Raw genomic sequence first — 16,307 nt, 5'->3', positions numbered from 1 at the left:
ATGGACGTGCCCGATGTTCATAAGGGCCATGATAAGGACCTTTCATTAGGACGGACGCTCGACTTGGCATTCCAAACACTTGGAGTGGTCTATGGAGATATGGGTACCAACTCCTTGTATGTTTTCACTAGTGTATTCATCTAAGCTCGTACCAAAGGAGAGGAAGATGTTTTGGGTGCATTAGCTTTAGTGATGTACACAATAGCCCTCATCCCTTTGGCTAAATAGGTGTTCATTATGCTCAAAGCCAATGACAATGGTGAAGGGGGGACATTTTCCTTGTACTCTTTGATTTCCACATATGCGAATGTCAATCTGCTCCCCAACCAGCAACCATCAGATGAAAAAAATTCCAGTTTCAAGCTCAAGTTGCCCACACCGAAACTGGAAAGATGATTAAGAATCAAAGAAAGTCTTTAGAGAAGTACAAAATTGAAGACCCTACTTCTACTCTTGTTTCTCATGGGTACTTCCATGGTAATTAGGGATGGCATACTTACACCTGCAATATCAGTCATGTCTGTTGTTAGTGGCATGCAAGATGAAATATCTAGCTTTACGGAAGACACAGTGGTCATTGTCTCAATCATATTCCTGGTGATCTTGTTCAGCATAAAACAGTTTGGTACAAGCAAAGTAGGCATGACATTTTCTCTGGCACTCATGATATGGTTTTTCTCTATTGGTTCTATTTTACTTTACAATATTATTTAACATGACATGACAATTTTAAGGGCATTCAATCATGTTTATATCTATTACTTGTTCAAGAGGAACACTATCAAAGCATGGATGTCCCTAGGAGGTTGCGTGTTATGCATAATAGGAGCTGAAGCTATGTTTGCTGATTTGGGTCACTTCTCAGTAAGATCCATCCAGATAGCCTTCACATGTGTAGTATTCCCATGCCTACTATTGGCTTACATGGATCAAGTTGCATATCTTATGAAGCATCCCTCTATGGTGGAGAACGTATTCTCTGCTTCAATTCCAGATGGTTTTATCTGGCTAGTCTTCGTGATAGCTAGTGTTGTTGCCATGATTGCAAGCCAGGCAATGATCTCAGCAACAATTTCATCTATTAAAATGTCCATGGCCCTAGGATGCTTTCCCAGATTGAAAATAATTCACACATCCCGACGGTTCATGGGTCAGATCTACATTCTTGTCATCAACTAGGTTCTAATGATAATGTGTGTCTTGGTATGTGATTGTTTTAAGAGCACGGTCGAGATATCAAATGCATATGGCATTGCAAAGGTAGAGATGATTATGGTGACTACAATCCTAGTGACTCTTGTCATGGTTCTTATATGGGCAAAAAATATATTCCTTGCGATTGGATTTCCTATTCTATTTGGATCAACTGAGCTAATTTAGTGTTCTGCAGTTTTGATGAAAGTGGGGGAAAATGGTTGGATAAATGGTTTTTTCCACCTGCTTCCTTCTTGTGATGTACATTTGGAACTATGGAAGTGTTCTAAATTATCAGGAGTTGTATATCTTGTTGGTCACGGAGATGTCAAGGCTAGAAAGGATTCATGGTTTCCTAAGAAACTGGTTATAATCTACTTCTATGCTTTCATGAGGGCAAACTGCAGGGCAGGCCCTGCAAGCCTCAATGTACCTCACACCAATATCTTGCAAGTTAGCATGACATATACTGTCTAACTTGAAGGTTTCCATGAATCAAACATGCTGAATGTTTTTCAAGGACCAAGTCACAACATCAATATGGTGATGGATAACAAAGATTTCCTTGAAGGTGGCAGACATGAAGTGAATTTTAATGTGAAGTTAATAATCATAAGTTTTTTTGTCGACCAAGATCTTCATTACTTAGTCCTTGATTTTGTTTGATAGAGAATAATAGCCATTCCTACGATTAATCACTGATATTTATGAACAAAGACACCATTCTTTTTTCAATGAAGATGATAGGTGGTATTTTATATGCATGGTTAAGCCTAAGATAAGCCATGTTTTCTACATAAGAAAGTTATATTAAGTTATATCCATGAAAATGAAAGGAAGATGACATTGCATGTTTCCTCGTATAGCTAACCATCGCTCAATAACATTGGATGCTTCTCCACCTCATTCATTACATCATTGCTTAAGAACCTTGGATGCTTCTCCATTTTTTTTGACATCATGTATTGATTATGTTGTTGTTGGAGGTTTTACACTAAGTTTTTCAACATCGAGCTTACTAGGGCTTGCACCACCGAGGTTATTAGTAAGAATCTCATGAGGTTTGCATAGCCATGATTATTAGAATCAAAATAGTAGGATTTGCACTATAAAACAGTTCATAGAGCTTTCCTGCTGGGGAGAAAATCACAAGTTCAACTTCTGCAGTGCAGAGCATCGAGAGCTCGTAAGCTTTCTTCAGCAATCCACCTACGTTTGGAAAATGTAGCATGCCTGCTGGCGATGTTCTCAATCCTCTTCCTCTGCATCTTTCCCCTCACTATTCTTGTATGTCCTCTTTCATTTTTCCCTCCAAACAAACCCTCTCAAATTGAGAAAGCAGAACAACTCACTTGATGAGAATCCGAATCCGATTATCACTTCTAACAATAACCCAATACGATACCAGAAGTGATTACACAAAACCTCATTGACTCTTCATTTGTTTGGAAAAGAGCCAAGCATATACTTCTGACGAGGGTTTCCGTCTCAAGTCTGGCTCGCAGGACGTCGCTTAGTCAATTGCGAGAAACGTTTTCCACCTGCTTGTCACATACGGTTTGTCACACTATATATTAAAATCAGGGACAATCCTTTCTCGGAGTGGACAATCCATTTGAATGCATTGATCAATGCTTTGTGCAACGCTGGTAGAGTGGACCATGCAAGGAACTATCTAATGGAGATGAAAAAATTTAAATCCTGATATAGTTTGCTATAGGACATTCATTGGAGGCCTATGCAAGTTGGGTATGGTGGATGAGGCAGTGAATCAACTGGCGATAATTATTAGAAAGGGTCTCTCACCCACATATGCTCTGTACTATTCACTCATCAAAGCTTGCTGCAAATCAAAGAAAGTTCAAGCCGCTGCCCAGATACTGAACAAAATGCTTAGGGAACGTGTTGTTCCAAGTCATGCAAGTTTTATCTATGGCATGCATCATCTTGGGAAGGTAGGAAAAAAATTGAGGCATAAAAAGTTCTTGAAGAAGTGATAGATTGTAAATCCTCTGTACATGTTAAAGTATACACAGAAGTAATGTCTGCTCTATTTCAGACCAGTGAAGTGGAAAAATCATTACAATTAGAAGGCAAAATAATTAGAAGAGGTTGTGAAACTAACTTTTTGACTCTGTAAAACAGTGTTTCTCTAAGGGAAAAATTGATGAGGTATCCAAGATTTTAGAAGGCATAAACCAAAGATATCTGGTACAAGGTATTACATTATGAAAAAATTGAAATGGTCATATTTATTGTTTTTCCAAGGAGACCACTCTTGCTTGAAGGAATGGAGAGGGCTCTACTCGTAAGAAAGTACTGAACCAAGACCATTGTCAAAAAATGTTGAACCAAGAGTATTGTTAAAAAGAAATGTTGCTTAGTTGCATGAAAATTTAATTGTCCAAAATTTAATTTTGGACTCTTTACTGGCAAAATTTCATATAAAGGTATGCCCTTTTGCCTTATAACATGATGATTTTAATGAAAATGGAGGAAGGGAATCAACTTCAAAGAATCAAATGAAGTTAAAAAATATTAGATTATCAATTATAATCCATAGGAAGGGAGGAAAATAAAGGGTATGGTTGTGCTTAGCCTAAAATGTTTGCCTCTCATTTGAGAACTTTTCAAAAACTCAACTTTATTTCTGAATCTATAAAAACAACTCTAAGTTTACATCTCAATTTACAAGTAAAGATTCGGTTTAAAGCAAATCTAAAAATAAGAATAAGAAAATCCAGAACTAAGAATTTGAAGCATTATTATTGTGACAGAGCAAGGCAACTAAAATTTGAGTGTGTGGGAAAAAAGTGGGATCTAGAACATGGAAAACTCACCAAAAAAAACAGCAAATATTGTGGAAAGCGGAAAAGAGGAAAAAGAGCATCATTCCTTTGTTAATTCTCATACAGAATACAAATTAGATGCATGGTGTGAAGGAAAATGAAATTTACAGGTTTGTGGTTGAAATTTATTGGTGTATCTATACGTGTGGCCCCAAATCATTTGTAGGTATCATACCTGTAATTATGGGTAAGGCCATATTTAATTTGATTTATTTGAAACTAGGTTTGTGGTTAATTCCAACCTAGGAAAACTTGATATATAGGTTCAATAACCTTCTTGTGTTGTATGCCCTCATTGTGTAGGCTCAATAACCCTCTTGCTGTGTGTGCCTTTGTTATGTGGGCCAATAACCCCTCTTGAGAGGATGCCTCATTCGAGTTCAACACGAGCTCTCGTTTGTCTCATCTCATCTTGTGGTTGGAATTTTCCCACACTCTTGCATCTATGTTTTAACTTTTAACTTTTCAGCACAATTGTACTTGGGTTTTGCTCTCTCTGGTGCACTTTTGAGGAGGCTATTTCAATATTTTGGGTGAGATTTGATTCCATCACTTCTCTCATTGACCCTTGTAAATATCAATGGTCGTAGGTTATGTAACAAATTCACATGCTTTCATAACTTCCAGTGTTGTAAGTCGCAGCTGCAATAGCAGTTCATTGTGGCACCATAGGTTTTGGTATCAAGTTCTTCTGGATTATCTGCAATTAAATCCATTTCTGGTCATTATTTCAAACCTTCTATCAACAATTCATTTTCAAGACAAGACAATGTCAAGGAAATTAACACGCCTCTCTACTGTTATTTATATTAATATTTATTCAACTATCGTTGGTTGAATGACTATCAACTTTTCCATAGAATTCATCACCCCATAACTCTTTCAGAAACCATTATATTCATCTTGTTCTTAACAGAAACAACCCCCCAATTTTAAGAGTTGTTATCAAGCGCTGGGAGCTATTTCCACAAATGCAACATTTTGGCAAACATTTCTTTATCCACCCAGGACATACACATTCATTTATCCGTTTAAGGCATGTTCACATTCAACAACATTCCAAGAAAAATACAGTGAAACATGGCATGTAAACTAATGCAGCCTTGCAGGTACACACATATCTATTACTCTTTCATATTCACAAACTTAACCTATCAATTGCTCATCTGTATATTCATCGACTTTCAAACTTAATAAATAAAATCAGCCCAAGACAGACTAAGAGTAAGACCTAAGAACTATAATTATCATGGACACCATAAATAACATGCACGAACCAAAGAGGGCCTACAAGGCATAACACTAAAACCATTGATGATGTCAATAACAGAGTGCGTGAGGATGCCATCCCATCATACCGAGAACCTCCAGATTTGAAAAATTTAATAAATAAAATCAGCCTAAGACAATGACTAAGACTAATACCTAAGAACTGTAATTATCATGGACACCATAAATAACAAACACAAACCAAAGAGGGCTTACAAGGCATAACACTAAAACCATTGATGATGTTAATAACAGAGTGTAGGAGGATGCTATCGCATCATACCAAGAACCTCCAGATTGGCAAAACTTTGGGCACATGTAATACCTTATAAACCACTTCGTCCATACACACATAATTAGGAGGGGAGTCTTAATGTGGAATCAGATCCCAACATAAGGATAAGCCACTATATCAATGTGGACTCAGATGTCCAGCCATGGATACTTAAGATAAATCCATATGAGGTTTTAGTAGTAAACTTTGCATTCCAACTGCATCACATGCTCGATCAAAGTGTGTCTACAAAGAACTCATGTGAACGGCTTCTGAGGATGGTGAAGTCTCTCAACCCTAAAGTAGTCACAGTAGTAAAACAAGAGGTTAACACTAATAATACACCTTTCATCCCCCGATCCATGGAAGCATTAAACTATTACTCATCAGTGTTTGAGTCACTAGATGCTACACTTAAAAGGGATAGCAGAAATCGTATGAATGTTGAAAAACAATGCCTTGCCTCAGACACAGTGAACATAATTGCTTGTGAGGGAGAAGAAAGGATTGAGAGGTATGAAGTTACAGGAAAATGGAGAGCTAGAGTGACTATGGCAGGATTTAGTGTATATCATCTCAGTGCTAATGTTAAGGACACGGTTAAATCTTTGCTCTGTTAATCATATTGCAATAGCTATAAGACTAAGGAAGAAGGAGGAGCTATGTATTTACTATTTTGGATGGTTGGACAAAATTCTCATTGCAACATCTGCTTGGCATTGAGAGGCAACGACTATAAGAATGTTCTTGTACAAGAATTTGCTATAATTTATCAATACCATTGTTGAAACTGCATGTGACTTTCATGTGTGTCAGGGAAGAGTTCAGAAACCTGACACAATAACTTATTATAGGGGTAAAAGATGAAACTAATTTAAGGAAACAATGGTTTTTACCTGTCCTGTTCAACCAGGGATAAGATAGTTATTCGTTTGTATTTTGCTTCCTTATTCAGGTAGACAGGAAAATGCTAAGGCTTGCTAAAATCAATGATATGCCTCCCTACACAGTGGGTAATTGGATAGAGATAGTTACTATTTAACTTTCAGGAACTTATACTTCACTAGCTAAAAAGTTTTGGATTTTTTTTTTCTTGTGACCTTGAGTACAGAGTCTCATAATCAACTAGAAGAAAAATCAAGTCTATCTTTCAATTGCTTGAACCAGGACTATATCACGGATATTGCAGCAATAAAAGAAATAATTCCAGTCTATAGAAAGGTAGCATAGTAATAACATACTTGAGTTTTCGGGGTGCTTCAAACAATCTCGTCCTAAAGATAGGATTCCAGGTTGTTTGCAGATTTTAATTGGTGAGGTTGGCTCTAATTTTGGAACTTTGTTGGCTCTGCTGCAGGTATCATTTTGCCCCAAATCTTCGCCAAGCCTTTTTCATGGACTCACTAAAGGACTCTCATTTTCTGCATCCTTCATATGAGTAAACCTTCGATCCAACACTGGTTTTCAATACAAACTTTCAAAGAGAGAAACTGGCAGTTTGGAGCAGGTTACAAGACCTTCTTCTATAATGAACAGAGATGACCCCGGAATGTGGCAAAAGTTCTCCCCTTCAGCCGGTGCTAAAGAAAACAAAGAGCTTCTCTCTGAAATCTCTAACGGCGTGCTTGGATGGCCTAATCTGACCAAAACTACAAAAATGTGCCATGAGTTTTCCTCTACGTTGTTATATTGTGAAGGATAGTGTTTCCCTCAATTACTAACCGTTCCAATAGCTCCTGCTTCCTGATCCATTAGTTTTGACTTCTCCAGACACTAAAGAGCATTAACGATTCTATTCCATTACACAAAGATGAGCTGGAAGGGAAAACCCTTCGGAGCACAATATTTCATGTTGAGGTATCAAATTCTTGGTTCCATGGAAATAGAAACCGCATGAAGATATCTACGAACCACTTGAACATAAAAAATGTTCAGTCTCAAAACTCTGAAGTAAATTTGTAAAGAATGTAGCATTAGCTTTCTTGGCTTAGTGAAATCCCTAATTTTCTATCCTATTTGCCTGTCTTAAAAATCTCACGAAAACCTGTAAAGATTGTGCCATTGTGTACGCTTAGCCTCTAAAAGCTCTAGCTTTCTATCTTCTTCTGTGTAATTTGAATAGAACACCATCAAATACCAGAACTATCAATTCCCATTCTCCAAAACTTTTAAATGTGCGGAACTGAGACAGAAATCATTCAATCAAACCACTCGAAATGCATCCGAATGCTGATCCATTAACTTAAAGAACTTCTTCCCAAACTCTGTCATTTTTTAAACAAAATTTTAAGCACAACCTTGTCCCATTTATAGAGAGTGTTAGTTTATGAAATCTTGCCTGTAAGCCAAAATAGAGTCAAAATTTTCCATTGAAAGCTCAGAATAACTGAACCAGAAATAACCCTTGTGAAATTTGCTGCTTAAAACATTGTTTTGAGCACAACCTCTTTCTTCAGATTTATTTTAGATAATACGGTAGCTTATTTAATGAAATATTTCCAGAAAGTTGAAATATGGCAAATTTTTCCAATCAAGAACTCTAAATAATTTCATTAGGACAAGGCGTAGAGGATTCATGATGGCGACAAGAAAATAATGGCACTTTGCAATTTTAGCACTCTCTTGCAGAAAAATACCTTTTCTGAAATCATTTTGACCACGAAGAAACGTAGATGAACTGTTGGAAGTCGTGCAGAGAGAGATCTGGTGGCTCGTGGATCGATTCTGGGGCAATGTTTATGCGATTGCAAACCATGATTGTTCATATGCGAGCTACTAAGCTCGTTGAGAGGGATACGTGCAATGACGCCAAACTACCAAGAGGATTTGAATTTAAAGGCGGGATAGAATATCTACCATCCGATCATGTCATCGACGGCCATATATTTGTGTTTCAGTAAAACGTATTTTCAAAGAATTTGAAATATTATACATTTTATAGAATTTGAAATATTATAAATTCTATTATTTAAGCTGAATAATAGTTTTACTTTGGAAAAATAATTGGGCACATCAAATAAAATATTGATGCGACGGACATAGAACTCCGAAACAATAATGCACCCTTCTCTTACTCCAAAACAATAATGCACCCTTCCCTAGCTGATGTGTCAATGCTTTCTTTGAAGTGGAACTTAAAGAATTAAGTAATTATTCATTATTAAATTGGGATTTTATATAAATTAATTGATTATTTATTAATGTTAATTTCATTTTATAATTTTCTAGTAATTTTTAATAGATTTTTGTTAAAGATAATTATTTGAGCTATTATTGTATCAATATTTTTTTGTGTCTTTTATTATTATATTTTAATCCACTTTAAACATGCTCAAAATATGTTTTCATCTTCATTTGTGGAGATTATCTACTTGCATATTCAAAAAGTTTTGATGTAGTTTTTGCCTTGAAAAATGATTATTGTGATTGTAATGGTGAGAAATTATTCTATAAACAGTGTTAAGTGTTATTTAGAATAAATGAGAAATTCTTTTTGAATATATAAGACTAATCTTTGAGAGAATAGATATATATATTCCCTAATTATCACATAAACAAGGGGTTAATCTTGCATTTAGTGCTTTATCTCTTTAGAGTTTCGCTAAACAAAGGGAATACCTCCTCCTGCGTGACTTCGATTGTCCCTCCCTCTTACAGGATTGCAAAGCATTAAGAATTGAATCTTCTTTATTTTAAAGATGTAGTCTTGTCGAATATACCAAAAACATAGTAGGATTCTTTCATTATTGACAAAATCAAGCACATGTGCAAGGGAAGTATTCATCTATGGATGGTTAACAAGTTCATTAATAACTACAAGCAAACGCTTCAAACTATGTATTTAATGATCTCTAGTCATCATCTAAAGAGTTCAAGAATCAAATCAATTCCAACCTAAGTTCTAAGTATATGGTAAACCTCTACTTTAGAGGTTCTATTATTGTAAAATTTCACAACTATGGAAGTTGTGGCAAGGTCTCAAAGGAGGGACTTTCTTTTTGGGGCAAAACTAACCTTTTTTCAAAAGATAGTTTCTATAATTGAATCCATCTTCAATATCCATTTCTTCAACCCCACTCTGGATTTGAATATTGAATCCCCCCTACTTATTTTGGGATGAGATGATCTTTCAAAAGCCAACATAAATATATTGGGGACTTACAACAATATACAAACTAAGCAAGGAAGGGTATACACACATGTGTTAGAATTTGAATTGAAGTTGACTTGAGCAAAGGTATAACAATGCATATTTAATTAAATATTGGTAATTTTAACAACCACGTCCATTAGATTAAAATAATGATACTTTATGTGTATCTATATGCAAAGACAAAATACTTGAAAGGCACCTTCCCAACAACAAAGGTCATTATAAGAAAAATGGAAACATAACAAGTTGATGGGTGGTATGATTGAATGAAGAATCAAAGGGCAAGAAAGAAGAGACATCCAAGTTTAGTCCTAATAAAAGATTTTATGGCCCCTTCCAAGGAGTGCGTTATTAAGAGGGACACAAACATGATCATGGAGTCTGTGCTAAAGTCTTATGGGAGCAATAGGAAGCATGTGAATGAGATATTATGGATTTCAAAAGAGAAATCATGTTATTCAATCCAATAGAAGCAAGGGGATTGGTGCTACTTGAGACTCCATAAGCTCTAAATCAATTGGTGAAAGCAAGAAGTCTAAAAGATAAATGCAAAGAAAGGAATATCCATCTATGTACAAATCTACAATAAATAAATTCAAAATTATACAGTGTTTCCATATAGACAATGTTAGGTCCCTATAACACTAGTGATTCCCCCATTACTAGTGTAATTGTGGCCCTTACTGTTATTGTTGTGCCCTTATTGTCCCCATATTGTTATTATTGTGCCCCATAGAAGACCACTATTGTTATTTTTGTGCCCTTATATTATTGTTGTTATGTTGACTTTGATTATAATGTGACCGCTTAGACTCCTATATATAGAAATGAGGCTTTGTCATTTGTATCATCCAATAATTGTTCTTTTGTGTAATGTAAAGGAGGTTGCCCCCTCGAAGAGACTGATTTCTAAGTTGTTGATCTATCTTTTCTATCTTTTTGTGAGTTGGTTTCATAACAGACAACCTAGGTTCGAACCCTAAAAAGTGTAGGGTCTTTGTGAGTGTTTGTGAGGGAATGTGTTTGACATCACATAATTGGATTCCCTTCATCATCAAAGAGACATGTGTCCCAAAAGTCAATTTGGTTTAAGTGGATGTTAATATGATACATTGTATATTTTCTGAGGGTAGTAGCACAATTGGAAAAAAGCATGTTGGCAAGCCCTTGTGTATCCAAGTGATCGAAAGTTCAATCCCCCAGACATATCTCACCAATTGAACTTAAAAAAAATATGATACATTGTATATTGCAAAGCCATTAAGTTAAGTAATGACCTTGGCTAACCCAAATATTTAATTAGAATTTAAGCTCAAACACAACATTAGAAATGAAACCTTCACTCTAGATCTAAGGATATAGAGGTCAACATTGGATATTGGATACAAGACAAGGTGATCAAATGTATCTCTTGGACTAGCATTTTTTACAAAGGAATACAAATTTTAATGCTTATATTAACATGTATGTATAATATAATAATGAAATAGTCACTCTTTAGTTCATGGATAAAAGTGTTGGTGTGGAAGGAAATCTCGAGGGATGTGTCACTATAGTCATAAAAATTGCATTTATTGTGGCACATGGAGAACTTATTAATCGGGTGTAGCTTTAAAAATGGATAGGAGTGTTATCCTCCCCACCTAACTGCAATTCCTACAAATGACATATTTAGTGATTAATGAGTATATTGTTGTAATAATTTTGAACCCTGTGTTAAGAAATCCCTATGCAATCCAATTTAACTTAGGTACCATCCTCAAAATGAGGAGAAGTCATTTGTGGGTTTCCTTAGAATTTGTATTTCAAGGAAGAATGTGTACTTTGTCGATATGTTGAAAGGTTTTACGGTCTTTGTGTTTTAGTGTACCATGTCATGTTTGGCATTGAGCTTTGGGTGTGTTGGAAGCCAACTCTTGGTAAACTCAAATACACTTGTCCTAAGGAGGGAGTTGGGGTTTTAAGGTTCTCTGGTTGTAAAAGCTTTCAAATTCAATGTTTTTCATCCTCTTCTTGCATATTGCAGCCTCAAGGCCATTCGATGAGTTGGTGGTCATGCTTAAGGTTTTCATCCTATTCTTGCATTGTGCTTAAGGTTGATTGGTACCTTGTTCCATGAATTATGATCAACTTTGGGTCCTCTTTCAGTAGACACCTCCTAGCCACAGTATTAAAGGCAACATATTGGTTTCCTTTACTAATTTTAGCTTGTAATAAATTTAGATGTAATGGTTGCCACACAAGTTCATATACAACTACCTCATAACAAAGCTAACACAAGCACTTCTACACATGCCTACATCACATCACAGAGGAGGAATCAATCAATATTATTCAATATCCCGCATTCGAGTATCCCTCCTTTGAGGATTCAATCCAACATTTATGGAGATCAGGTCATCCATTTACAATAACTAGCTTTGCCATATAGCATGTTCATATTCCTATTGTCATGGCCGAAAGTACCACCGACATATATCTTATGCAATACGAATAAATAATTAGAACGCTTCAATGGATGCAATTCATCCTATAATGCATAATGCATATATTAGATAACCCGAACCATAGGCTCTACCGTTTCAAAACAAAATCATTTATCATACATAATCAATAATCCGTCTGCCACAGTTGCATGACACGTTAACATGTGTATCTTAGGGATTATGCACAATTAATCAGAAGCGCAGCATTGGATGCATAGCACAAATAACTTGTACCATAGTTTATACAGTCGAGCCTTAACCACAGTTAACAAATTTGTATAGCGGCTCAAGCACGACTATTCACTATCTTAACAAAAGACAGGTTAACACCAATTCTACATAAGATCCACATACTATGACTGTAATTAGAATTTCATTTATGTGCATCCATAAAATCATCTCATTAACGCCACATGAAGTGCATTTAAAACTCAAGCAAATTCTCTCATATGCTAAGGAATTTATAACATAGAGGGTAAGAAACCAACATACAGAACAATCCACGCAAGTGAGTCAAACTAGATCAAAAGAGAGAACAACACTTGGAAAACAGAGCATCGCTACCCAACCTAGAAATGACTCTTCAGTTCACCACCGAGTCGAGGTTCTTGCCATGGATCAACCGCCTCCAATTGATCTATGCAATGGGTATTTAATACCTTCTTTCATGATATGGTTTCCATTAGCGGTGTCTCGCTTTTATGGATCTTTTTATCCATTTGCGTAGGCTTATCTCATAAAAGCTCACCTTTCTCTCCCATGAGGATTTTCCTCATAGAAGATTGCCTTTCTCTCCCACACAACTTTTATGTTTTTCTCAATGGATATTTATCTCCAATCCATCCAACTTATCTAGAATTAAATCGAGAAGCTTTACCATGGAAGAATTATCCTTTCCCATTCACCAATGTGATTTGGTAAGAATCTCATCTCTTGGTGTCTCGCTTTTCCAAGTGATTAATTTATTAATAATGTATTTACTTTTTATATTACACATCATACCTAGCTTTTCTCAGCTTAGGTTTGCAAAGTTTGACACACAAGGGAGGGGTGTTACATTTTGGATCCCTCTCTTTCCTTAAGATCCATCCAACTGCAGCTAGAGTTCTTAGATGACTGTAAGGAGGAAGCCCCTATTGGAAAGGGACAGACAGTTTGAAGGTGTCTATCTTGTTGGTAATTCCTATATCGAAAAGTTGTATTTTCATATTCTAGGGGTTGGGAATACACAATTCCCATCCACTTGAGCTCAATTTTATCTCGCAAAACTTCATTGGGATCTACCTAAACACATATGTAAACATAGGTGAAAATTCCTTTCAAAAGTCTTTCCTTGTCTACTTTGACGAATCTTCCAATAAAATTGCCCACTTTTTCTAAGAGATCTAGATGGGTAAAGTGAATGGGAAAAATGGGAATCTTACCCATAATAGAGTATTCATCGGCAACATAGTGAGAGGATTGAAGTTGGGAAACCATGGCTTCACTAGAAGACCAACTCATCCCCAAAACCATGGACCTTGGTCAAGGATTTTTTTCTTATCCTCAAGACATTTGAAGATCACCACAAAAAAACATGGGTCTACATCCACCCAAACCGGCGTTCATCCAATCCTATCATAATCGAACAGAAAAACGCTACTTTTTCAATAGAAAATGGGGAATAAAAGTATCACCCAAGGATAATGACCATCGCATTAAGCGCTCAATCATAAGGGAGGAGCAATAATTTGACAATCACACGTCCTTGATTTCTGTTGATTTAACTCTGAACACTCACGTAATATTCTCTTGCTTGGCGAATTAAACACCACTGCATGGAATGGACGAGGATTGAGCCGAACCCTGGATGAAGCCCACTTCATTCTCATCTAAACACAAAACTATATATATGTCAAAGCTATTACAATAGATTCTGACTTTCAACACCTCGAGGTTCTGTTTATATGTGGCTACCTTTTATGGTTACTATTGAATGTGTGATTGGCAATAGTAATGGCAACTTAGGACTGCCAAATTTCCTTCGATTCCCTCACTACATCCTAACGCAAATAGTTGTTCAATGCCTTGGTTGTCTTTCAAAACTGGTAGGCAGCGTCTTCTTTGATATTTCTCGATGGTTTTAATTCCACTACAATCACAACTTTCATTTACATAAACTTCATGTTTTCGCACGAGCGACGATTGTTCCAAGGTGAAATGTCACTTGGATGGTTTCAATGTTGTTGAACCATCATAACTAACTAATGGATATGCCCATTACAATTTTATACCACCCCATTATCAATATCAATTATGCATGGGAACCAATTAAAGCAACTTTTCACATTAATTTTATATGAGTATGAGAACATGTGTTAACAAGCAGCGCATAAAGCCTCATTTTGAATGCCATAGTCACTTAGAAGGAATTCCTCTTGTAGTAGCATCCTCCCTACTAAACTTTGCTAGTGCTAACATTAGAACCACCATTACAACAAGATATCTTTCTAGTGTTGACAACACCATTATAATAAGATACCTCAAGAGAGACAGAAAATTTAAAAAGTATGATAGTAATACGTATCCAGAAGATGGTATTGAAACTAGTAATTGTTCACGAATCCATAAGATTGTAAGGTCATTCTCATTATCATAATCATTTTCATCATCATCACCATCATCCTTGTCATTGTTATTGCCATCATTACATTATCATCATAATCACCATTCATGCCATCATCATCATCATTATGGACATTGTTTGCAATTGTTCATAATTGTAGATGTTGTAAGAAATATCATCAACCCAAAAAATGTGATCAGTGCTAGAAAAGGGTTGTTTAGGACACATTGATATACGTAAGATAAATAACAACTCTATTTTTGACAGATGATCGATGATGATCATCATCACCACCATTATCATCGTCATTGTCATTTTTATCATCCCCATCATTATCATTAATGTAATTTCTATCAACATTGTTGTAATCATGCATCATCATCATTCATGCCATTATTGTTTTTGATGATGACCTAGATGAAAATGATGATCATGACACCAAAGATAATGCTTATGATTATGAAAATGACAACATCTAAAATTGGGAATATTCGCCAACGTCATTAGCATCGTCATCATCATAATCATTGCCATCATCATCATTGTCATTGTAACCACTATCGTATTTATCATCATAATCACAATTCATGTCATCACCATCATCTTCATTTTCATCATTGTCAATATTATTGACATTGTCATCAATTGTTCATAATTGTCAATGCCATAAGGAATATCATCAATGCAGAAAATATGATGAGTGTTGGAAAAGGGATGCAAAAGCGAACATAGAAATGGGGGCAACAATAGAAGTAAAATTGGATGAAAAGTGGATACAACATAAGTAGATGCACAACAACATGAAAAACCTAACACAAAAGTGGATGCAAAAGTAGATGCAGTTGTCAATGCAAACTTGGATGCAAACATGAAGGCAAAAGTGGAAGCAAACATGGGTCCAATGGTAGGTGTAAAACTTGGCACAAATTGTGGTGAAACAAATGTGGATGCAACAACGGAAACAAAAGTATATGCAAAAATGGATGAAACAAAAGTGGATGCAATAGGGGATGCAAACATGGAAGCAAATGTGGTTGCAATGGTAGGCACAAGATATGGTGCAACAAAAGTGGATGTAACAATAGACAAAAAATATGCAAAATAAGATGCAAAAATGGATGTAAAAGTGGAAGCAAACATTGATGCAACAAGCAAAACAAAATTGGATGCAAAAAATGGATATAATGTAAGTAGATGCAAAAGTAGATACAAAACGAGATTCAAAACCCAATGCATAAACCTGACATAAAAGTGGAAGCAAAAATAGATGCAATATTTGATGCAAAAGAGGATGTGAACATGGATGCAAAATTGGAAGCAAACGTGGATACAACAGTGAGTGCAAAACATGGTGCAAATTGTGGCATAACAAAAGTGGATGTAATGATAGATGCAAAAAAGGAATCAAAGTATGATGCAAATGAAGATGTAAAAAGGGATGCAAAAAGTGAAATTTAAAATGGGTGCAACAGTGGAT

The 16,307-nt window shown here is 35.8% G+C and overlaps 1 pseudogene; it reads left to right on the top strand.

Annotated features, from left to right (window-relative positions):
• On the top strand, positions 1-6,549 carry LOC149242677 (scarecrow-like protein 1 pseudogene; annotated as a pseudogene).
• Positions 6,550-16,307: the final 9,758 nt, after the last annotated feature.

This window comes from Pinus tabuliformis, chromosome 8 (genome assembly GCF_031772625.1).
Source record: "Pinus tabuliformis cultivar Carrire ecotype Pingquan chromosome 8, CPIR1, whole genome shotgun sequence".
In the NCBI taxonomy this organism is placed as follows: Eukaryota; Viridiplantae; Streptophyta; class Pinopsida; order Pinales; family Pinaceae; genus Pinus; species Pinus tabuliformis.
Note: the sequence above shows the minus strand (reverse complement) of the source record. Positions and strands in the feature narration are given on the sequence as shown.